The sequence below is a fragment of the Arachis hypogaea genome, chromosome 9 (assembly GCF_003086295.3).
Source record: "Arachis hypogaea cultivar Tifrunner chromosome 9, arahy.Tifrunner.gnm2.J5K5, whole genome shotgun sequence".
Taxonomy (NCBI): Eukaryota; Viridiplantae; Streptophyta; class Magnoliopsida; order Fabales; family Fabaceae; genus Arachis; species Arachis hypogaea.
The window spans coordinates 49504290-49526613 of NC_092044.1; positions in this window are offsets into that span (position 1 = coordinate 49504290).

Here is a 22324-nt window from a genome sequence, read left to right on the forward strand (position 1 = left end):
ATTTTTTTGCTTATTTTTTTGTCTTTAAAGATGCCTTTCACTCGTGCCTCAATTGTATGCCAAATATGGATTGCTATATATCGTTGGAAAGCTCTGAATGTCAGATTTCTAACGTAACTAGAAGCACATCAATTGGACGTCTGTAGCTCAAGTTATAGCCCTTTGAAGGAGGCATAGTCATGCTGTGAGAGCCTAAGCTTAACTTTGTGAAAATTCTTGCTTCCAAGTTGAAATTGCATCACGATGATTCTCTGCTCTTGGCAAGAGCGGAGCATTGTGTGCTGATTGCCTATTCTCCTTTAATTTGGTCATGGGCCACACTTTTAAAAGCGTGGCCTAAGGGTCCAAAGTGTGCTCCAACTTCAAAGTGTGCCCCAAAGCTCTTTTTTTCTCCTTTTTAGCTTATTTTGTGCTTCTTTGCTTCTTTTTCTTCTTATTTCCTACAAGATTTATAAAATTAAAAGTTCATGGAATTATTCCAATTAAGCACAAAAGAATGCAATATTTAAGCACTAATCATCAATTTATTGTATGAAAAAGCATAGAAAAACATGACATGGTGACATGTCATCAAGGTGCTGGACACGAAGGTCTCAAGAAAGAAAAATAACAAACCATGTGCATGTGGTGTGTATGTATGGGGGAAAGAAACTTGAGGGAGTAAGTCCTTAGGGCTGGCTTAACACCTAGCACCTTGAACTAACTAGTTCGGGAGTGTTGGCTGAAAGCTTATCTTAAAGAGTTGCCCTCTTACAGAGCACCTAGCCAAAAAAGGGATGCAATAAATCCTGAAAGGGAAAGGAAGATCAATAATTAGGAAGTCTCAAAGGATGCAATCAAACAAGTGTTCAAGGGCATGATAAAGGCCTAAAACCCAGTAAATGAATGAACCTAACTTGCTATGCATGAAACCCCATAAACCAGAAATTTGACTTCTATTATAATTGTTTGTTTATCTTGTTCTTTCATTCATTCTTCCTATATTTCAGTACTTGCTTAGGGACAAGCAAGCTTTAAGTTTGGTGTTGTGATGCCAGGGCATCTAGGCCAGTTTCACTGACCTTTTCTTTACAGTTTTAGGGTAGTTTCATGCAATTTCTTAGGAAATAAGCAAGTTTTGGATGAAATTTGATTTACAGCAGGATTCAAGCAACTACTGTGAATTTTACATGATTTCATAAGGATTTTGCAAGGATTGAATGACAAATTGATGATGAATAATCTCATGACTTGGGCTAGAGCTTTGATTGCACTTTATTTGCTTGATTTCAGGAGAAAGGGAGCAAGAAAAAGCCACGTTAGCAACCATGTTAATATAGTTAACGTGACCACTAATGTGGAATGGGAATGAACTTGCAACGTTAATGAGAAAAGTCATCGCCAATAACGCCTGCGAAGCCATCATAAGCCCACGTTAATTGTCACGTTAACTACATTAACGTGGTAGTTAACGTGGAGAAAAAGGGTTCCTAGTGATAATGGTTCCTAGTGATCCATGCATTTGCATAGAACTCTTGAACTGTTAAGATTCCGACTTGTTGAATGGGATTGGAGAGAACTTCCCATCCTCTTCTTCTAATCTCTTGTTGGATCTCTGGATATTCGCCCTTTTTGAGCTTAAAAGGGACCTCAGGGATCACCCTTTTCTTGGCCACAACTTCATAGAAGTGGTCTTGATGCGCTTTTGAGATGAATCTCTCCATCTCCCATGACTCAGAGGTGGAAGCAATTGCCTTCCCTTTCCTCTTTCTTGAGGTTTCTCTGGCCTTAGGTGCCATCAATGGTTATGGAAAAACAAAAAAGCTATGCTTTTACCACACCAAACTTAGAATGTTGCTCGCCCTCGAGCAAAAGAAGAAAGAATAGAAGAAGAAGAAGAAGAAGAAGAAGAAGATATGAAGGAGAGGGAGAGAGGTGTGGGTTTCGGCCAAGGGAGAGAAGAGAGGGTAGTGTTGTGTGAAAATGAAGAAGGATTGAGGGGTTTATATAGTGGAGGGAGAGGGGTTTGGGTTCGGTCATTTTGGGTGGGTTTGGGTGGGAAAGATATTTTGAATTTGAAGGTAGGTGGGGATCATGGAGAAGAGTGGATGGATGTGATTGGTGAAGGGGTAATGGGTGATGTGTGGAAAACGATCCAACACAAAACTCACCGGCAAGTGTACCGGGTCGCATCAAGTAATAAAACTCACGGAAGTGAGGTCGATCCCATAGGGATTGAAGGATTGAGCAATTTTAGTTTAGTGGTTGATTTAGTCAAGTGAATCAAGTATTGGTTGAGTGATTTTGTATCCAACAGTAAGTAAATAGCAGGAAATGTAAAGGGAGAGGGATGAATTGCAGAAATTAAAGAGAACTGAAAGTAAAGGTGCTGAATCTTAAAGAACAAGAAATTAAATGACTGAAACTTAAAGTGCAAGAAATGTAAATTGCAGTAACTTAAAGTGCAAGAAATATAAATTGCTTGAATGGAAAAGGGATTTGAGGACTGGGAATTCAGAATTTAAGCAAGGGAAATTAAATTGCAACAATTAACTAATCAAGAGATGAATTGAAATAGACTAGATCTCAAACAGAAATGGAAATTTGAATGCAACAGTGATTCAGCAGAAGAACCATAAAGAAAATCAGATCTCAGGACTCCAGAGACTAGATAGCAGAGTCTAGATCTCAATTGCCTTCCTAGATCCAAGTTCACAAAGCAAGTAAAGAGAAATTGAAGATTGAAGTAGTAAAGGAAATGTAATTGAACTCAATTATGCAGAAGAGAAATTAAAGAGATCTTGAATGGAGATTGAGACAGAAATTCCTCAATTCTTCACGCCCAAGACTCAAACAAGAAAAGTAAAAATGCTCAAGCAAGAACGAGGAAGAAGAGAGATCAATTCTCCTTCCCAATTCTCTCAATTCTCAGTTCAAAGCTCTCAGAGAAAATGAAGTTTCAAAATGTAAAAATTCTAAAATCAAAAGAAGGGTCCAAGGTCCTCATTACATCAAACTATCTCCTATTTATACACTTTCTATTCTTGGATTTTGGAATTTGGATGGGCTTTTGATTTGGTGAAGAAATTAATTAAATTGGATTTTTAATCCAATTTTCAGCCCATGAGAAATTAGCTTCCAGGAGGCTGCCCTGCCCTTGTGGAGGGCAGAGCAGGAAAATTGTGCAAGCGGCCTCGTGCGTGTGATGGGCGTTCAAGATGCTGCAGGATGCTGCCCTGCCCTTGTAGAGGGCAGGGCAGTGTTGCCATGGTGCGCCAAGTGCTGCCCGTGCGTGCGTGCTTGCTGGCCGAGTGCTCAAGTCCTGGCTGTGCCAAAATGCTGTGCCATGCACCAAGAAATGCTGCCCTGCCCTTGTGGAGGGCAGGGCAGTGTGCCAATGGTGAAGTCCCACGTTCGAAACTCGGTGGAGGCACATGCTGCTCCTTTTTCCTTGGTTTTCTTGGCACCAAAGTAACGCCCAGTTCCTTGCTTCCTCATGGTGCCGTGTTCGATTCTTGGAGATTGAAAGCAAGCCAATTTTTGCTTGTTTTCGTTGTGTTTGAGCGCTACTCTTTTCCTCTTTGTTCTTGGGTTCAAAACCCATAGGAAACACTAGGAAGCAATTTCCTTTGAATTATTCTTGGATGAAGCCCGATATTGCTCTTGAGGAGGGCAGGGCAGAGTTTTTGCTTCCTTTGGTCCTTGGCATCAAATTGTGCTCCGCCCTTGTTGTGGGCAGGGCAGTTATGCTTTTCAAGGCTTGGTTCAATATGCTGCTCTCCTGGAGGGCAGTGTGCTCTTGTGGAGGGCAGTGTTTGCCTCCTCCTACTATGTTGCACCGCACTTCTCATTTCTTGGCCACACTTCTTAAGCCACGTTTTTCTTCTTTTCTTCCTTTCTTCACCTACAAGAAACTAAAACAACCAATCAAAGTATCTCTAAACTCATAAGGTTTATAATTCATTAAAAATCAATTAATTTTTGCTCAAACCTCATGATTTAGCATCAATTTAATGGTGGTTGTTTGATTTAAAGAAGTTATGCATTTTCATTCCAAATCACTTACTTAGGATGCAAGAAAGTGCATAAAGACTAATGAAACAAGTGAAATTAGCTTGAAAAATGGGTATATGATGACCTGTCATCACAACACCAAACTTAATTCTTGCTTGTCCCCAAGCAAGCATCAAAACTAAGAGAAAATGAAATGAACAAGAAGAGAAAACATATCCTTATTAGGCATATAGCAGAATTTGATTCATGGAGTTTTTATGCAGACAATGATAACTCAGTTATTGTTGCTGTTACATAATATACATTTTTCCTCAAAGGCTCACTAAACTTGCTGTTATAAGGTTTACTCTTTACTTGCTCCCTTGCTAACTTTTCTTTTCTCATTTTGCTTAACAAGCTTATTATTCTTTGAAGGCTTGGTGTCAAATGTTGTAGTAGCCTTTGGCTTTATTCTTACTCAACATCTTTCCATCACAGACACATGGCTCACTATTTCCTCCTATGATCATTGATGCCCAGCATCTCTTTGGATAACTAAATGTTCTGTATCTAGGTTGCTGTTTATTGTGGACTTTCAATTGGCCATCCCAAATCAGTTGATCTAAATGTCCGGGTTTTGAAATACCCCTCAGAATTTACTTGTCCAAGCATATCCTAGTACAAGAACACCACAGGCATGTGTCCTAGGGTCCAAGCTATTGGTGTCCAGCCTTTATTCTTTGTTTTTCTTGCCACATTGGCTTTTTCTTCTTCCTTTTCTTTCTGTTTTATTTTGTTCTCAAGGGATTTTTCTCTACTGATAGGAACCTTTATGACAGCAAGCTAGCTCACACTTCAATGAAAATGACATTATGCAGCAATTATTTCATGAGTTATGCATTTAATCAAACACATATACCACCATTAACTTCCATTCTAACTTATGCAACATTGGATATTTACTTTCTAATTCAAATAATTCTCTTTTATTCAAGCATATGGGAAACAAAACAAAATTTAAGCTGAGTGATGAATAACAAGCATTATGCAGATCAGCATTCTTATCAAACAATTTCACTTGCAACTAGATAAACACTTTAACAAGACATACAATGGTTCCCAGATTCAAAACACTTCTCAACAGCAAGGATTAAGTCTAGATATAACCTTTGAAGTTGCAGCCCTTTGATTCTTCCTTCTGCTGTGTTCTCTTTGAGTTAAAATGCACAATATCTTCAATGGTTGACTAATTTCCTGCATAATTCTCAAAAGTTGCTTGCTTCTCAAGCCCTTAATTGCATGGTTAGTGTGCATAAATTGAGTGTGGCTCTTGGATTTATTTTGGTGTGGGAACACCAAACTTAATTGCTTGCCACTGCCTCTGATGCAACAAGTTAACCATATGTGAAACCTTGTGTTCTTGCTAAAGGTTATGGAATTAAAGCTAAAAAGCAGTTAAATAGTTGAATAATTTGTCTGATTGCTTGGAGCTAGCATTGTGCAGGAAGTGAGAATGTTCTTTTAAATGAGATTTTGGTGGAACACCAAACTTAGAATCCTTTATTCTCCCTTAAATTGTTTTGGTGTGCAACACCAAACTTAGCTCCTTGCAATACAGACCAATTATTCAGCCTTTTTATTGAAATAGCTATGAAAAGAAACTACATTAGGTTGGGTTGCCTCCCAACAAGCGCTCTTTTAATGTCACTAGCTTGACATTCCTTATTCTTGCTCAACTTCCAAAGTGTTTCAGGATCAAAAGGTGTGGATTCATTGCTCTTTCCTCCTGTCACAAAAGCAAAAACACAAACTGAGCCAGAAACTAAAACAGAGCACTCTGTAACTTGAGTGCAGTTAGAGTTAATAGAGGCAAAGTCTCGAACAGTTAGTGTGTTAGTTTAAAATTAAAGAAAAAATGCTTGATCTAGACCACCACTTCACTTAATCATTGTCAATCTATTTCAATCCCCGGCAACGGCGCCAAAAACTTGTTGTGTGGAAAACGATCCAACACAAAACTCACCGGCAAGTGTACCGGGTCGCATCAAGTAATAAAACTCACGGGAGTGAGGTCGATCCCACAGGGATTGAAGGATTGAGCAATTTTAGTTTAGTGGTTGATTTAGTCAAGCGAATCAAGTATTGGTTGAGTGATTTTGTATCCAACAGTAAGTAAATAGCAGGAAATGTAAATGGAGAGGGATGAATTGCAGAAATTAAAGAGAACTAAAAGTAAAGGTGCTGAATCTTAAAGAACAAGAAATTAAATGACTGAAACTTAAAGTGCAAGAAATGTAAATTGCAGTAACTTAAAGTGCAAGAAATATAAATTGCTTGAATGGAAAAGGGATTTGAGGACTGGAAATTCAGAATTTAAGCAAGGGAAATTAAATTACAACAATTAACTAAACAAGAGATGAATTGAAATAGACTAGATCTCAAACAGAAATGGAAATTTGAATGCAACAGTGATTCAGCAGAAGAACCATAAAGAAAATCAGATCTCAGGACTCCAGAGACTAGATAGCAGAGTCTAGATCTCAATTGCCTTCCTAGATCCAAGTTCACAAAGCAAGTAAAGAGAAATTGAAGATGGAAGCAGTAAAGGAAATGTAATTGAACTCAATTATGTAGAAGAGAAATTAAAGGGATCTTGAATGGAGATTGAGACAGAAATTCCTCAATTCTTCACACCCAAGACTCAAACAAGAAAAGTAAAAATGCTCAAGCAAGAACGAGGAAGAAGAGAGTTCAATTCTCCTTCCCAATTCTCTCAATTCTCAGTTCAAAGCTCTCAGAGAAAATGAAGTTTCAAAATGTAAAAATTCTAAAATCAAAAGAAGGGTCCAAGGTCCTCATTACATCAAACTATCTTCTATTTATACACTTTCTATTCTTGGATTTTGGAATTTGGATGGGCTTTTGATTTGGTGAAGAAATTAATTAAATTGGATTTTTAATCCAATTTTCAGCCCATGAGAAATTAGCTTCCAGGAGGCTGCCCTGCCCTTGTGGAGGGCAGAGTAGGAAAATTGTGCAAGCGGCCTCGTGCGTGTGATGGGCGTTCAAGATGCTGCAGGATGCTGCCCTGCGCTTGTAGAGGGCAGGGCAGTGTTGCCATGGTGCGCCAAGTGCTGCCCGTGCGTGCGTGCTTGCTGGCTGAGTGCTCAAGTCCTGGCCGTGCCAAAATGCTGCGCCATGCACCAAGAAATGCTGCCCTGCCCTTGTGGAAGGCAGGGCAGTGTGCCAATGGTGAAGTCCCACGTTCGAAACTCGGTAGAGGCACATGCTGCTCCTTTTTCCTTGGTTTTCTTGGCACCAAAGTAACGCCTAGTTCCTTGCTTCCTCATGGTGCCGTGTTCGATTCTTGGAGATTGAAAGCAAGCCAATTTTTGCTTGTTTTCCTTGTGTTTGAGCGCTACTCTTTTCCTCTTTGTTCTTGGGTTCGAAACCCATAGGAAACACTAGGAAGTAATTTCCTTTGAATTATTCTTGGATGAAGCCCGATATTGCTCTTGAGGAGGGCAGGGCAGAGTTTTTGCTTCCTTTGGTCCTTGGCATCAAATTGTGCTCCGCCCTTGTTGTGGGCAGGGCAGTTATGCTTTTCAAGGCTTGGTTCAATATGCTGCTCTCCTGGAGGGCAGTGTGCTCTTGTGGAGGGCAGTGTTTGCCTCCTCCTACTATGTTGCACCGCACTTCTCATTTCTTGGCCACACTTCTTAAGCCACATTTTTCTTCTTTTCTTCCTTTCTTCACCTACAAGAAACTAAAACAACCAATCAAAGTATCTCTAAACTCATAAGGTTTATAATTCATTAAAAATCAATTAATTTTTGCTCAAACCTCATGATTTAGCATCAATTTAATGGTGGTTGTTTGATTTAAAGAAGTTATGCATTTTCATTCCAAATCACTTACTTAGGATTCAAGAAAGTGCATAAAGACTAATGAAACAAGTGAAATTAGCTTGAAAATGGGTATATGATGACCTGTCATCAATGGGGAAGAGAAATTGAGGTGATTGGTGTAGGGTATAGTGTTATTGGATTGTGTGAAGAAGAGAGAAGTGGGGTAGGTGGGGATCCTGTGGGGCCCACAGATCTTGAGGTGTCAAGAATTTCTCATCCCTGCACCTTTTAGGCGTGTAAAATGCCCTCTGTATGCAATCCTGGCGTTTAACGCCAGACTGATGCTTGTTTCTGGCATTAAACACCCAAATGTAGCTTGTTTCTGGCGTTTAACTCTAGCCTGATGCTTGCTTCTGGCGTTAAACGCCAGCTTGGTGCTTGTTTCTGGCGTTAAACGCCAGACAGATGCTTTTTTCTGGCGTTTAAATGCCAGACAGCTCTTCCTCCAGGGTGTGCTTTTTCCTCTGCTATTTTTTATTCTATTTTTAATTTTTGTAATTGTTTTATGACTCCACATGATCATAAACCTAATAAAACATAAAAGACCAATAGAAATATAGATAAATAAAAATTGGGTTGCCTCCCAATAAGCGCTTCTTTAATGTCAATAGCTTGACAGTGAGCTCTCATGGAGCTTCACAGATGTTCAGAGCATGATGAGGGCCTTCCAACACCAAAACTTAGAGTTTGAATGTGGGGGCTTCTCAACACCAAACTTAGAGTTTGGTTGTGGCCTCCCAACACCAAACTTAGAGTTTGATTGTGGGGGCTTTGTTTGACTCTGTATTGAGAGAAGCTTTTCATGCTTCCACTCCATGGTTGCAGAGGAAAATCCTTGAGCTTTAAACACAAGGTATTCCCCATTCAATTGAAGGACTAACTCTCCTCTGTCAACATCAATCACAGCTCCTGCTGTGGCTAGGAAGGGTCTTCCAAGGATGATGCATTCATCCTCATCCTTCCCAGTGTCTAGGATTATGAAATCAGCAGGGATGTAAAGGCCTTTAACCTTCACTAACACGTCCTCTACTAATCCATAAGCTTGTTTTATTGACTTGTCTGCCATCTCTAATGAGATTCTTGCAGCTTGTACCTCAAAGATCCCCAGTTTCTCTATTACAGAGAGTGGCATAAGATTTATACCTGACCCCATATCACACAGAGCCTTCTCAAAGGTCCTGGTGCCTATGGTACAGGGTATTAAGAATTTACCAGGATCTTGTTTCTTTTGAGGTAAAGTTTGCTGAACCTATTATTTATTTCACTAATGAGTGAGGGAGGTTCATATTGCCAAGTCTCATTACCAAACAACTTGGCATTCAGCTTCATGATGGCTCCTAGATATTGAGCAACTTACTCTTCAGTTACATCTTCATCCTCTTTAGAGGAAGAAAAGTTCTCAGAGCTCATGAATGGCAGAAGGAAGTTTAATGGAATCTCTATGGTCTCTATATGAGCCTCAGATTCCTTTAGGTCCTCAATAGGGAACTCCTTTCTATCTGGAGGACGTCCCATGAGGTCTTCCTCATTGGGATTTATGTCCTCCCCTTCCTCTTTGGATTCGGCCATTTCGATTATATCAATGGCCTTGCACTCTCTTTTTGGATTTTCTTCTATATTGCTTGGGAGAGTACTAGGAGGAGTTTCATTGATTTTCTTACTCAGCTGACCCACTTGTGCCTCCAAGTTTCTAATGGAGGACCTTGTTTCATTCATGAAACTTAAAATGGCCTTAGATAGATCAGAGACTATGTTTGCTAAGGTAGAGGAGCTCTGCTTAGAATTCTCTGTCTGTTGCTGAGAGGAAAATAGAAAAGGCTTGCTATTGCTAAACCTGTTTCTTCCACCATTATTAAAGCCTTGCTGAGACTTTTGTTGATCATTCCATGAGAAATTTGGATGATTTCTCCCTGATGGATTATAGGTGTTTTCACAGGCTTTATCCATGTAATTCACCTCTGCCATTGCAGGGTTCTCAGGATCATAAGCTTCTTCTTTGAAAGATGCTTTTTTAGTACTGTTGGATGCATTTTGCAATCCATTCAGACTCTGAGAAATTAAATTGACTTGTTGAGTCAACATTTTGTTCTGAGCCAATATGGCATCCAGAGCATCAATTTCAAGAACTCCCTTCCTCTGAGGTATCCTATTACTCATAGGATTCCTCTCAGAGGTGTACATGAATTGGTTATTTGCAACCATGTCAATGAGTTCTTGAGCTTCTGCAGGCGTTTTCTTTAGGTGAATGGATCCACCTGCAGAATGGTCCAGTGACATCTTGGAGAACTCAGATAGACCATCATAGAATATATCCAAAATGGTCCACTCTGAAAGCATGCCAGAAGGACACTTTTTGGTCAACTACTTATATCTTTTCCAAGCTTCATAGAAGGATTCACCATCTTTTTGCCTGAAGGTCAGAACATCCACTCTAATCTTGCTCAGCTTTTGAGGAGGAAAGAACTTGGCCAAGAAGGCCGTGACCAGCTTATCCCAAGAGTCCAGGCTATCTTTAGGTTGTGAGTCCAACCATGTTCTAGTTCTGTCTCTTACAGCAAAATGGAAAAGCATGAGCCTGTAGGCTTCAGGATCTACTCCATTAGTCTTAACAGTATCACAGATCTGCAAGAACTTAGTTAAAAACTGATAGGGATCTTCTGATAAAAGTCCATGAAACTTGCAGTTCAATTGCATTAGAGTAACTAGTTGAGGCTTCAGCTCAAAATTGTTTGCTCCAATGGCAGGGATTGAGATGCTTCTTCCATAAAAATTCGAAGTAAGTGTAGTATAATCACCAAGCATCCTCCTTGCATTATTGTTGTTGTCATTATTTTCGGCTTCCATCTTCTCTTCTTTTTCGAAAATTTCTGTAAGGTTTTCTCTGGATTGTTGTATTTTAGCTTCTCTTAGTTTCTTCTTCAAAGTCCTTTCAGGTTCAGGATCTGCTTCAAAAAGAATGTTCTTGTCCTTGCTCCTTCTCATATGAAGAAAAAAGGGAACAGAAAATAATAATAGGGATCCTCTTGAACACAGTAGAGAGATTCCTTTATGTGAGTAGAAGAAAATAAAAAGAAAATCCGAAAACCAGATAGATGGGAGAAGAAGGTTCGAATTTTGAGAAGAAGAGAAGTGTTAGTAGATAAACAAATAAATAGAAGAAGATGAGAGAGAGTAGTTTTTGAAAATTAACTAAAATAAAAGAAAAATATTTTTATTTTTATTTTTATTTTGAATTAAAGTTAAAATTCGAATTTATAAAAAGGAATAAAATTAAAATTTAAAACAATTAGTTAAATAAAAAGATTTTTGGAAAAGAGGTAGGTGATTTTCGAAAATTAGAGAGAGGAAAGTAGTTAGGTGGTTTTGAAAAAGATAAGAAACAAACAAAAAGTTAATTAATTAGTTGAAAAAGATTTGAAAATCAATTTTGAAAAGATAAGGAATTAGAAAAAAAAATTTGAAATTGATTTTGAAAAAAAATATGATTGAAAAGATATGATTGAAATTTGTTTTGAAAAATATTTAAAAAAAATTAAAAAGATTTTATTTTTAAAATTAAAATTGATTACTTGACTAACAAGAAACTAAAAGATATGATTCTAGAATTTAAAGATTGAACCTTTCTTAACAAGAAAGTAACAAACTTCAAATTTTTTAATCAATCACATTAATTGTTAGTAAAGTTTTCGAAAATCATGAAATAAAGATAAGAAAAAGATTTTGAAAATCAATTTTAAAAAATTTTCAAAAATAACAAAAGGAAAAAGAAAAGATTTGATTTTGAAAAAGATTTTGAAAACATAAGATTTTTAAAAATGAAATCTTGACTTGACTAACAAGAAACAACTTATTTTAAAAAATTTTTAACTAAGTCAACCCAAAGATTTTGAAATTTATGAGTAAAATAAGGGAAAGATATTTTTTTATTTTTGAATTTTTAATGATGAGAGAGAAAAATACAAATATAACCCAAAACATGAAACTTTTGGATCAAAACCAATGATGCATGCAAGAACACTATGAATGTCAAGATGAACACCAAGAACATTATGAAGATCATAATGAACATCAAGAACTTATTTTGGAAAATTTTTAAGAAAAGAAAAACATGCAAGACGCCAAACTTAGAAATTTTTCATGTTTAGACACTATGAATGCAAAAATGCATATGAAAAACAACAAAAGACACAAAACAAGAAAATATGAAGATCAAACAAGAAGACTTACCAAGAACAACTTGAAGATCATGAAGAATGCAATGCATGAATTTTTCGAAAAAAATGCATAAATTTTAAAAACATGCAATTGACACCAAACTTAAAAATTGACTCAAGACTCAAACAAGGAACACAAAAATTTTTGTATTTTTTTATGATTTTATATTTTTTTTTGTATTTTTTTCGAAAATTATTTTTTTGAAAAACGAAAACAAAGAAAAAATTTTTTGAAAAATTTTTGAAAACTTTTTGGAAAACAAAATAAGAAGAAAATTACCTAATTTGAGCAACAAGATGAACCATCTGTTATCCAAACTCAAACAATCCCCGGCAACGGCACCAAAAACTTGATAGGCAAAATTGTGACTCATACTTTTCACAACTCGAACAATTCCTAGTAATGGCTCCAAAAACTTGGTGCACAATACTATGGTTCACACACATTCTTCACAACTTCGCGCAACTAACCAGCAAGTGCACTGGGTTATCCAAGTAATAAACCTTACGTGAGTAAGAATCGATCCCACGGAGATTGTTGGTATGAAGCAAGCTATGGTCATCTTGTAAATCTCAGTCAGGCGGATTATAATGGTTATAATGGTTTTCGAATATAAAGATAAATAAAGCATACAATAAAGATAGAGATACTTATGTAATTCATTGGTGGGAATTTCAGATAAGCGCATGAAGATACTGTGTTCCTTTTGAATCTCTACTTTCCTACTGCTTTCATCCAATCATTCTTACTCCTTTCCATGGCAAGCTGTATGTTGGGGGATCACTGTTGTCAATGGCTACCGTCCGTCCTCTTAGTGAAAATGGTCCAGGTGCGCTGTCACCGCACGGCTAATCATCTGTCGGTTCTCGATCATGCAGGAATAGGATTTACTATCCTTGTGCGTTGTCACCACGCCCTACAGTCGCGAGTTTGAAGCTCGTCACAGTCATTCAATCCCTGAATCCTACTCGGAATACCACAGACAAGGTTTAGACTTTCTGGATTCTCAAGAATGCTGCCAATGCATTCTAGCTTATACCACGAAGATTCTGATTAAGGAATCCAAGAGATATTCATTCAAGCTTATTTGTATGTAGAACGAAAGCGGTTGTCAGGCACACATTCATAAGTGAGAATGGTGGTGAGCATCATATAATTATCACATTCATCAGGTTCTTGGGTGCGAATGGATATCTTAGAATAAGAATAAGCGTGAATTGAATAGAAGAAAAATAGTACTTTGCATTAATACTCGAGGTACAGCAAAGCTCCACACCTTAATCTATGGTGTGTAGAAACTCCACCATTGAAAATACATAAGAACAAGGTCTAGGCATGGTCGAATGGCCAGCCTCCCCAAATAGCATGTGAATACGAAAATAGGGAATCAGACCCCCATTACAATAGTAAAAAGTTCTATTTATACTAAACTAGCTACTAGGGTTACAGAGATAAGTAATTGATGTAGAAATCCACTTTCGAGGCTCACTTGGTGTGTGCTTAGGTTGAGCTTGAGCTTTACACGTGTAGAAGCTTCTCTTGGAGTTAGACACCAAGTTGTAACGTGTTTTTGGTGTTTAACTCTGGTTTGTGACGTGTTTCTGGCGTTTTACTCCAGAATGCAGCATGGAACTGGCGTTGAACGCCGGTTTGCATCGTCTAAACTCGAATAAAGTATGGACTATTATATATTGCTGGAAAGCCCTGGATGTATACTTTCCAATTCAAATGAGAGCGCGCCATTTAGAGTTTTTTAGCTCCAGAAAATTCATCTCGAGTGCAGGGAGGTCAGAATCCAACAGCATATGTAGTCCTTTTTCAGCCACCTATCAGATTTTTGCTCAGGTCCCTCAATTTCAGCCAGAAAATACATGAAATCACAGAAAAACACACAAACTCATAGTATAGTCCAGAAATGTGAATTTTACATAAAAACTAATAAAAACATCCCTAAAAGTAGCTAGATCCTACTAAAAACTACCTAAAAACAATGCCAAAAAGCGTATAAATTATCCGCTCATCGGTGGCATGCCAGTTTCACACGCCCAGCTTCATGTTTGTCTTCTTCCCATTTTTGATGCCCTTTTTCACCTGAAATTCATCACAACTCATCTCAAAGTAGTGTACCATAATATTCATCAATTAATGCATGAATTGTACTGATCAAATGAGATTTATGCTCTTTTATGGTCTTCTTTATGCAAGAAAGAAGGGTAGATGATGCAAGTCATCATTATGCTCGATAGGAGGATGTCAGTGACATACCCAGGGATGTAGACGACTTCCCGCCCCCACCAACACCAACACCAGCACTACCACTGAAACCACCACCACCATCACCACCAGCACCACCAGGCTCTTATGTGCATCATGATGACTCTTTCATGGCATCACCTGGCTGGGTGGACCTACGTGCCTCGTCCAGTCATCCGGAGAGATCCATGGTGGATGAGATACAGTTCGACCAGGTTTCTCTGGTTCGGACGGCTGAGCAGCAGACTATGCAGTGGATCGCAGAGCAGTTTCACATAGCCAAAGAGCATGGTGCTGCCTATGGTGTACCTTTCTCTACCCTACCAGCGATAATCTCGATTTGGGTGCCTTTGATGTCTCCAGTTGTCAGCTCCTCCTACGGACCAGATCTCCGGCTGGGGTCTCAGTATGCTACACCTCCCTTCGATGACTATGACTCATTGATGACTACCTCACATTGGTTACCTCCCCCACATCAGTATCCACCATCGCCACCATACTTCCAGGCATAAGCGACTGATTAGGCACACCCGTACCTTCCACAACCTCCTTCACCACCGTCACATGTAGTGGCCCTTCCACCACCACCGGCTCCTCAGGACCTGCGAGGCTACAAACCACCTTGCCAGACCTAACCTCCCCCTTGTGGCACTGGGCATCGCCTTTATTATCCTAGGAACCAGCATCCATGCTCGGCAGTACGTGTTATTACATTAGTTAGTAGTTTATCTTGTATTACTCTAGAGTACAGTGTTTTGTACCGAAATTTTTTTACATTATAGTAATGATGTACTCCTTTATTTTGTCTTTTTTTATGTACCATGTTTAATGAATTTTTTTAGTTACTATCCATGCCTTGATTAGGGTTATGTATTCAAATTATCGTAATAGAACATAAATAATTAGTACAATTGCTAAATAAAACAAAATAACAATGATACATAATGTAACCTTAAATGAATAAAACGCTTCTAGTACATATGAAATGTGGCATAAGTTATGCAATTGCTAAGTATCCTCTGTGGGTTGATTCGCACAACCACTCCAAGTATGGCCCATTTGCCGGCATAGCCCGCACCATTTATCTTGGTGCTCCACCTCGTCCATATTGTTACGAAACCTTGTAAAACTAGCCTATCGATCGCCTTTCTACACATGGCCGGATTAGGGCGCAAACGTGGCCTGTGCCACTCTGACCAAAGCTTCTCATTAGTAATCAGGGGAAGCTCTACCTCATAAACCTTGAACACAGACTCTTAAAGGTAGATTGGATGAACATATAGCCCCCACTCAACACTGGTAGCAGCACAAGTAGCAAGTGCATCATCACAAGGAAAATGAAATGGCTGGAAAAGCCCGCAGTTGCATGTCCCCAAGCTCAATTGAACACGGAATGAACCCTGGCTCCAACCTTCAAATGGCTTTAATTCATGTACCAAAAAAACTGAAGCCCTCATGTTGCAATATGTAACCCGCATCTTCTGGATACCTTCGCTATTCTTTTCAACCGTAGCCTGCAGCTACTGTGAATATCGATTACCCGCTTCCATTTAAGCATGTGTCTCTTTATCCTTCTGGACAAACAACTACTGCAATCTCTTATACGTGCATCTAACAATAGCTGAAATGGGTAGATATCTTGTGACCTTTAGAACTGCATTGGTGTACCCAAATAGGTTAATTTTCATGTACCTAAACCAACATCCTCAATGACAGTGTTGTAACCATATTTTCTTATTAAATCTACCGGCCCAATCAGCCATCTCACATGATAACATTCTTAGAGCATCCATGTATCATTCGTACCCAGCATTGCTAGGATTGTATCTAACATTAATGAGATACCGCTTGCCCTCGGCTAACTTGAATCGAAACATGAAGTTTGCAGCCATGTACCTGACACAATATGCATGGAATGCCCTAGGATGCTTTCAGACGCTGTGATCAGCTCTAAGTGCATCCTTGATTGCTTGGGATTTATCAGATATAATTAGTAGCCTTTCTTGCGGTGTTCCATGGCGTCTCAACAATGACAAAGGCCATAGGAAGGATGTTACTATTACCATCCTGTGCAACTGCAATTAGCAACACCCCACCATATTTACCATATAACTTCATGCCATCTATGGAGACAAACAACTTACAATGCGTGAAAGCTTCAATGCAGGGAGGGTATGATCAGAACACCTTATCGAACTGATCGCGGTCGCACAGCATCAAGTGGCCATCATAAGACGGTACCGTATTAATGTCACATACCGTGCCAAGGAGACAAGTCTACAATGCTTGGAGCAACCGTGGCACCTTGTTGTATAACTCCCCCAATCACCATATATCTATACAATTACCTTTTGTTTTGCCATTCAAATCTTCCTGTGCGATGACTTGAAGTGATAGCTCTGTCTCAATATACTTTGTAGAATAGGAATGGTCACTGATGGACTAAACTGTATGGTGGCAGGATGATTCTAAATATGAGGTCGTTGTTCAGCTATCGGTTATCCTATGACATGGTAGGCCAGACACGTGTATGGTCTGCCGAATTTATGCACCTCCCTAACCATTTTAAATATAGTCGAATAAAAATACAATAACACTCACCAATATCCCAGATTCTGTCAAAAAGCAACACGGAGACTATAAGGACAACCTTCCGTAAATTGTCGGCAATGTACATCATACTTTAATCGATCTGACTCGACTACTTGACACTCGGCACTTCTTCAAATGTTGTAATTCTTCATGCCTTGCAACATTGCCTCTCTACTCTTGAATTTATGACCATTCCAAAACTCCACACCACCATCGGTGTTGGAATCATCGGCCTTCATATTCGAATACAGAGTTTCCTCATGCATCGCATCCAAGTCCAACATATGGTAGTGGCTGGGTACAGATGATAACTCTAGGATTGGACGCGGAATAGGCAAAAGGTATCGAACTAATCCACAAATAGGAGTCTCAAGTATGAAATCATCGTCATTATCATCGTTATCGTCAGAGGAACCACTTTCATGGCTATCGACAATGTACTTTTTGTCGGATTCCTCATCCAGAATGTACAAGTCCTATAGTGGACTAGCACAGTGCAACGGTCATAGTGCAAGCAGAAGATCACCGGGTACAATGTTTGAGTCGCTAGCACCACCACCACCAACATCACAAACCTCCGCAGAAAGCTCCATCTATTGTTCAACCATAATTCTGCCGTGCACGTCAAACATTAATCGCATATGCTCATCCCCATCGAGCCAAAATAGACGAAAACAAAATACACGATTTTCTATCGGTGCTAGCATCATACAGCCAACTATACCAACCTTTTTTCTCTCCCCACCATCGACGTGCGTCAATGTCATAATCTTTAACTCAGATAATGAATTTGCTATTCGACTTTAAAATAGCGGCAGCATCCCCACCATCACAACAAAAAAACCACTGCCACTCGATATTTTTGCTAAGTTTTTTGAAGAAAAACAGAAGAGAAAGAAGAATTGAGAGATTTTTTAGGAATACCAACGGTTTCCTGATCCTTTTAGAAGGGGTTGATTTTTGTCCTATTCTATATTGTTTACTATGTAAATTTTTTTACTCCCACGTATCTCATTTACAATGTGTAAATGTAACACCCTAATTAGCCTAAGCCATACCACGCGTCGTAAATCAAAGATTAATCAAAGGTTACAATACTTCTAAACTTATACATATCATATATAGAAGGAATTAATAATATCTAGAAGCCCGGTAAAGAATATTGCTCAAAAATAGGATCTGAAAAGCGCAAGATGTACTAACGAAGCTACTAACTTAAAGTACATAAACAGATGTGTTTCGAGGGTTACCTGAAACTGTAGGTCAATCTCAGACGAGATCTTTTGTACTGGCCGGCGCTGTTGTGTCCGACTTGTTGGACTTGGCAGTGGTGCTGATCCTTTGTCATAGGTGGGTGGTGGTACCTGCAAGGGACTCTGATGCTTAAGTTAGCAAGGGTATTAAGCAGGTTTTTAGTAGGATCAGAGTATGAGTTATACCTGGGTGCTCCAGTGTATTCATAATGGTGAGGAGTGACCCTCTCTTGAGATAAGATAGTTATCTTATCTTATCTTTGAGTGAAGTCATCTTATCTTTGAGGGACACGCCCTTATCTTTCTAGGCTTTGGGCTGCCTTTGGATTTGGGTCGTGTTCCTCTATTTGGACCCTTTTTGGGCTTTCCTGGTGTTTTTGCCGAGCTCTTTGAGGAGAGATCGGATATTCCTGACCTGAAGAGGTCGGTCGACTTTTCTTTGATTAGCCCGGTTGTACAGTTCGACCCAGGGCGTGAACAGTGCCCCTGCTTGAGTTCGGTCTTTCTTAAGGTCGAGCCTTTTTAGACTTCGATCCTTTTTGGAGAAGTCAAGCTCGAGCACTTTTTGTTGATCTTTTGTAGAACTCCTTCTCCACTTTGAATGCGAAGTGCTTTCCTGTTTATTTGCATCGTGCGTTGCATTTTTTCCTAGGGAACGTACGAAGGCTTTTAATGAATCATTAATTTCCTTTTGCCGTTTGCCTCTTCTCATTTTGAATTTTGCAAAAAGACCTTTGCTTTTAGTTTTTCTCTTGCTCCATCTTTTACCCTTCTATTTTTGTGACTATGATTTCCTTGCTTTTTGTTTGCTCCCAAGTCTTCTGGTCTGTGTGCTTTCCCTACTTTTGGAGGTGCCTACTGGTGTTCTTTGTTCGAAAAGGTGATTTTCTTGGCGTGTCGTCATTGTTTCTTGTTTTCAAACTTCAATCAGTTTATCGTTCTCCTTATTCTTTACAGGTTAGTTCTCTCTATTTTTCAGGTTTAATTTGTAGGAAAAGTTTGCATCTTTTTGCATTTGCTGTGTTTTGACTGTCGTTTGTGTGTTCTTTTCTTCCATTTGTATGAGCCTTTTCTTATTTTCCTGCTAGTTTAGGGTTTTGACTATTTGTTTACTATCTCTAATTGTATCTTCTTGATTTGTTCTTTTGCGATAATGAACTGCTTGATTTAGAGAAAGGTTGCGCCTTTGATGATTTCTTCCATGGTTTATTTGATACTGATAGTTTGCTTTGTCTTGTGTCTCTTATCTGTTGTCGATGTTGATGGTTTCTTTGAGTCTGAAAGAACCCTTTGCTGATAAATTTGTGAAAAAGCTTGTAGCTTTTGATGGTTTTATTGTGACTTTGTAACTTTTCTTTGTGGAGTGTCGCTGTCAAAGGAGAGTTGTTTTCCAGTTTGAGGGGTGTCTAGATGTAAGCTGTAGATTTTTCCTGTAACTTTGTTCTGTTATTGCCTCCAAAGGATGCCCCTGGATTCTTGGTGTGAGTCTGGGGTTTCCTTTTGTTGTCATATCTGACATCTTGATACCTGTATGGTTTAGTCCGGGTTGTATCCATTTATGCCCAAGTTGCTCTTCTTTGACTTGCCCGAGTTGTTTGACTAGTAACCCCTCTTCCTTTTTCTTTGCTATAGGACTAGTTTATCATGTCTTCTCGCAAAAATATTGTCGAGACGTCTTCCAAGGTCCCTGAGGGTATGTCCGACTGGCTAGACTCCCTCGTCTTGATGTGTGTTTCTGTAGTGAATTCTGAGTATTGTATGGAGCTGAGAAAACATCACCGAATTTGTAGTAATCAGGAGCAGGAGAAAATTATGAGCTAGTAACACCTGATTCTGATGAGAGGGTTTATTTCCCTACTTTGGTCTAGGGGGAGCGTCCCTTTTTTTATGCCTACGACTATTTTTTCAGCCAAATGAACATTACTTTTCCTTTTACTTCTTTTGAGACCAATTTGTTGTGGTCGTGCAATGTATCTCCATCCCAACTTCATCCGAATTCATAGGGGTTTGTTAAGATTTTCCAGTTGTTGTGTCAGGAACTAGATGTTAAGCCTTCTCAAAGTCTCTTTCTTTACCTTTTTGTTTTGACTAAACCTGGGATTTCTACCAAAAAGAAAGCTTCCTGGGTTTCTTTTCGGTCTGCCCAAGGAAAGAAGGTATTTTCAATGTATGATGAGTCTTTCAGAGATTTCAAGAATTATTTCTTTAAGGTCCGAGCTGTTGAAGGAGCTCGCCCCTTTTTCTTGGATGAGAATGATGGGCCAGCCTTTCCTTTAGAGTGGCAAAAGGATGTTATGGTGTCGAGGTATTCGTGGGAGATGTTGGACGAGGTCGAACAGGCCTTTGTTAATGTGTTGGAGGAGAACTGGGGAACACCTCCTTATCTTGACACTAAAAAATTTTTAGGGGATCCCTCGCTTCTCCGAGCTGAGCTTGGTAGTGACCGATTTCCTTTCTGTGTTGCTTTGTTTGTTTGATTTCTTTTTTTTTCTTTCCCATTTATAACTTGGTTTCCCGCTGTAAATTTGCAGAGATGGTTAAAAACAATGATTCCATGAAGGCCTTCAAAAAGGTGAGAAAAGCAACTACGGCCTAAAACATCTCGGCCAAGGTTCCCGGAGAGGGGTCGTCTAAGGCTTCCCTGAAGAGGTCGACCTCGGATACTTATGAACCTAAGAAAGTCATCCCGACTCCCCATGTTCGGCTGGCCTTATCTGTTCCTCCTCTACCAACCTCCAATGCTGCCACCCGATCTGCTACCGGTGTTTCTCCTAATAAGTAGAGAACTACTGAGCCCTTCAATTTGGATGCCCCTGATTTCGATGCCGTGGGGTTCGTTGACCAGCAAATTGCTCCCTATGGTATTGTGCCTTAGAATGATGTGTCCATTCTTCATCATTTAGACTTCATTACGCGAAGTGGTATCAAGATGGCACATATGGAAGTAGCCTTATTTAGGACTACTCAAGATGTTCCTGTTCATGCCACAAAGGCTTTCATGGAGGAGGCCAAGTCGGAGTATGATAGGATCAAGGGGTTGAAGGAGGAGCTTGAGAAAAAGGTGGCATAGCTGGAGAAAGAGTTGGAGGGTGAGAAGACTCGGGCTACTGCGGCTGTGGCTATAGCAGATCTGGCTGAGGAGATGGCCCAAAAGCATAAGGATAGCTATGTCCAGACTTATAGGGAGATGGTAGAGTTCTGGGAGAGTTTGGAATCTACTCAATCTGATTATGCCGAGCTCTAAGGTCATCTTGTGAGTAGTTTGACTGCTGCTTATGAGAATCTGAAGTCTCAGGTCCGAGTTCTTGCTCCCGAGCTCGACCTGTCTCTCTTCAGTTTAAATAATATTGTAGAAGATGGGAAGATTGTCCCTGCCCCGGATGACGATGATGACGACGTAGATCTGCCTCCTGTACCATCTGCCAAAGCTCCTGCTGCCACGTCTTTTTTGGCTCCTACAACTAAGGTTGGCCATCCCGAGTCAAACCCTGATGTGCAAATCCTGAACTAGCCAGATGGAACTGTTGCTGCTGTCCCGCTTGCAACCCGTCCGCCTTCTCCTCAAGATGCCACCACTGAGGAATCTTTGCATCCTTTATAGTTTTTGATTTGTTTTTATATCTGTGATATCCCGACTTGTGGGTATTTGAATTTCTATTTTGTGACTGCTTGGTCTATTTTGACTTTGGACACTTTTAGTTGCTTTTCTTTTAGCAACTTTATTTAGAAAAACAAAGTATTTTCTTTAGCTCTTGTGGACGATTTCTAAGTGGCTTCTTGAGTCTGTTTTATTGTAACAACTTTGTTTCTTTGTGATATGCTTGCCTACAGCTTTCTTTAGCACTTTCCAGGAATCTTCAGAGTGTTGGAGTCTTGTTGTCCGACCTCTTTTGATTGCCTTTATGCTTTGTTTATTTCCTGCCTTAGTCGAAGTGTCCTTTTTAAGGCTAGTTCTTTGTTTGAGTATTCTTTGATAGAATATTTTGTAAATTGATTTTGGCGAGGTCAGGGTCTTTCGGGTCGAGTTGTCTCCCTTTTGATGCACGCCTTCTGTTGGTTGATTTTCTTAGTTGATCTCTTAAGTTATTTCTAGTAATCCCTTGTGTTTACTTTTTATAACTCTGTCGCTTT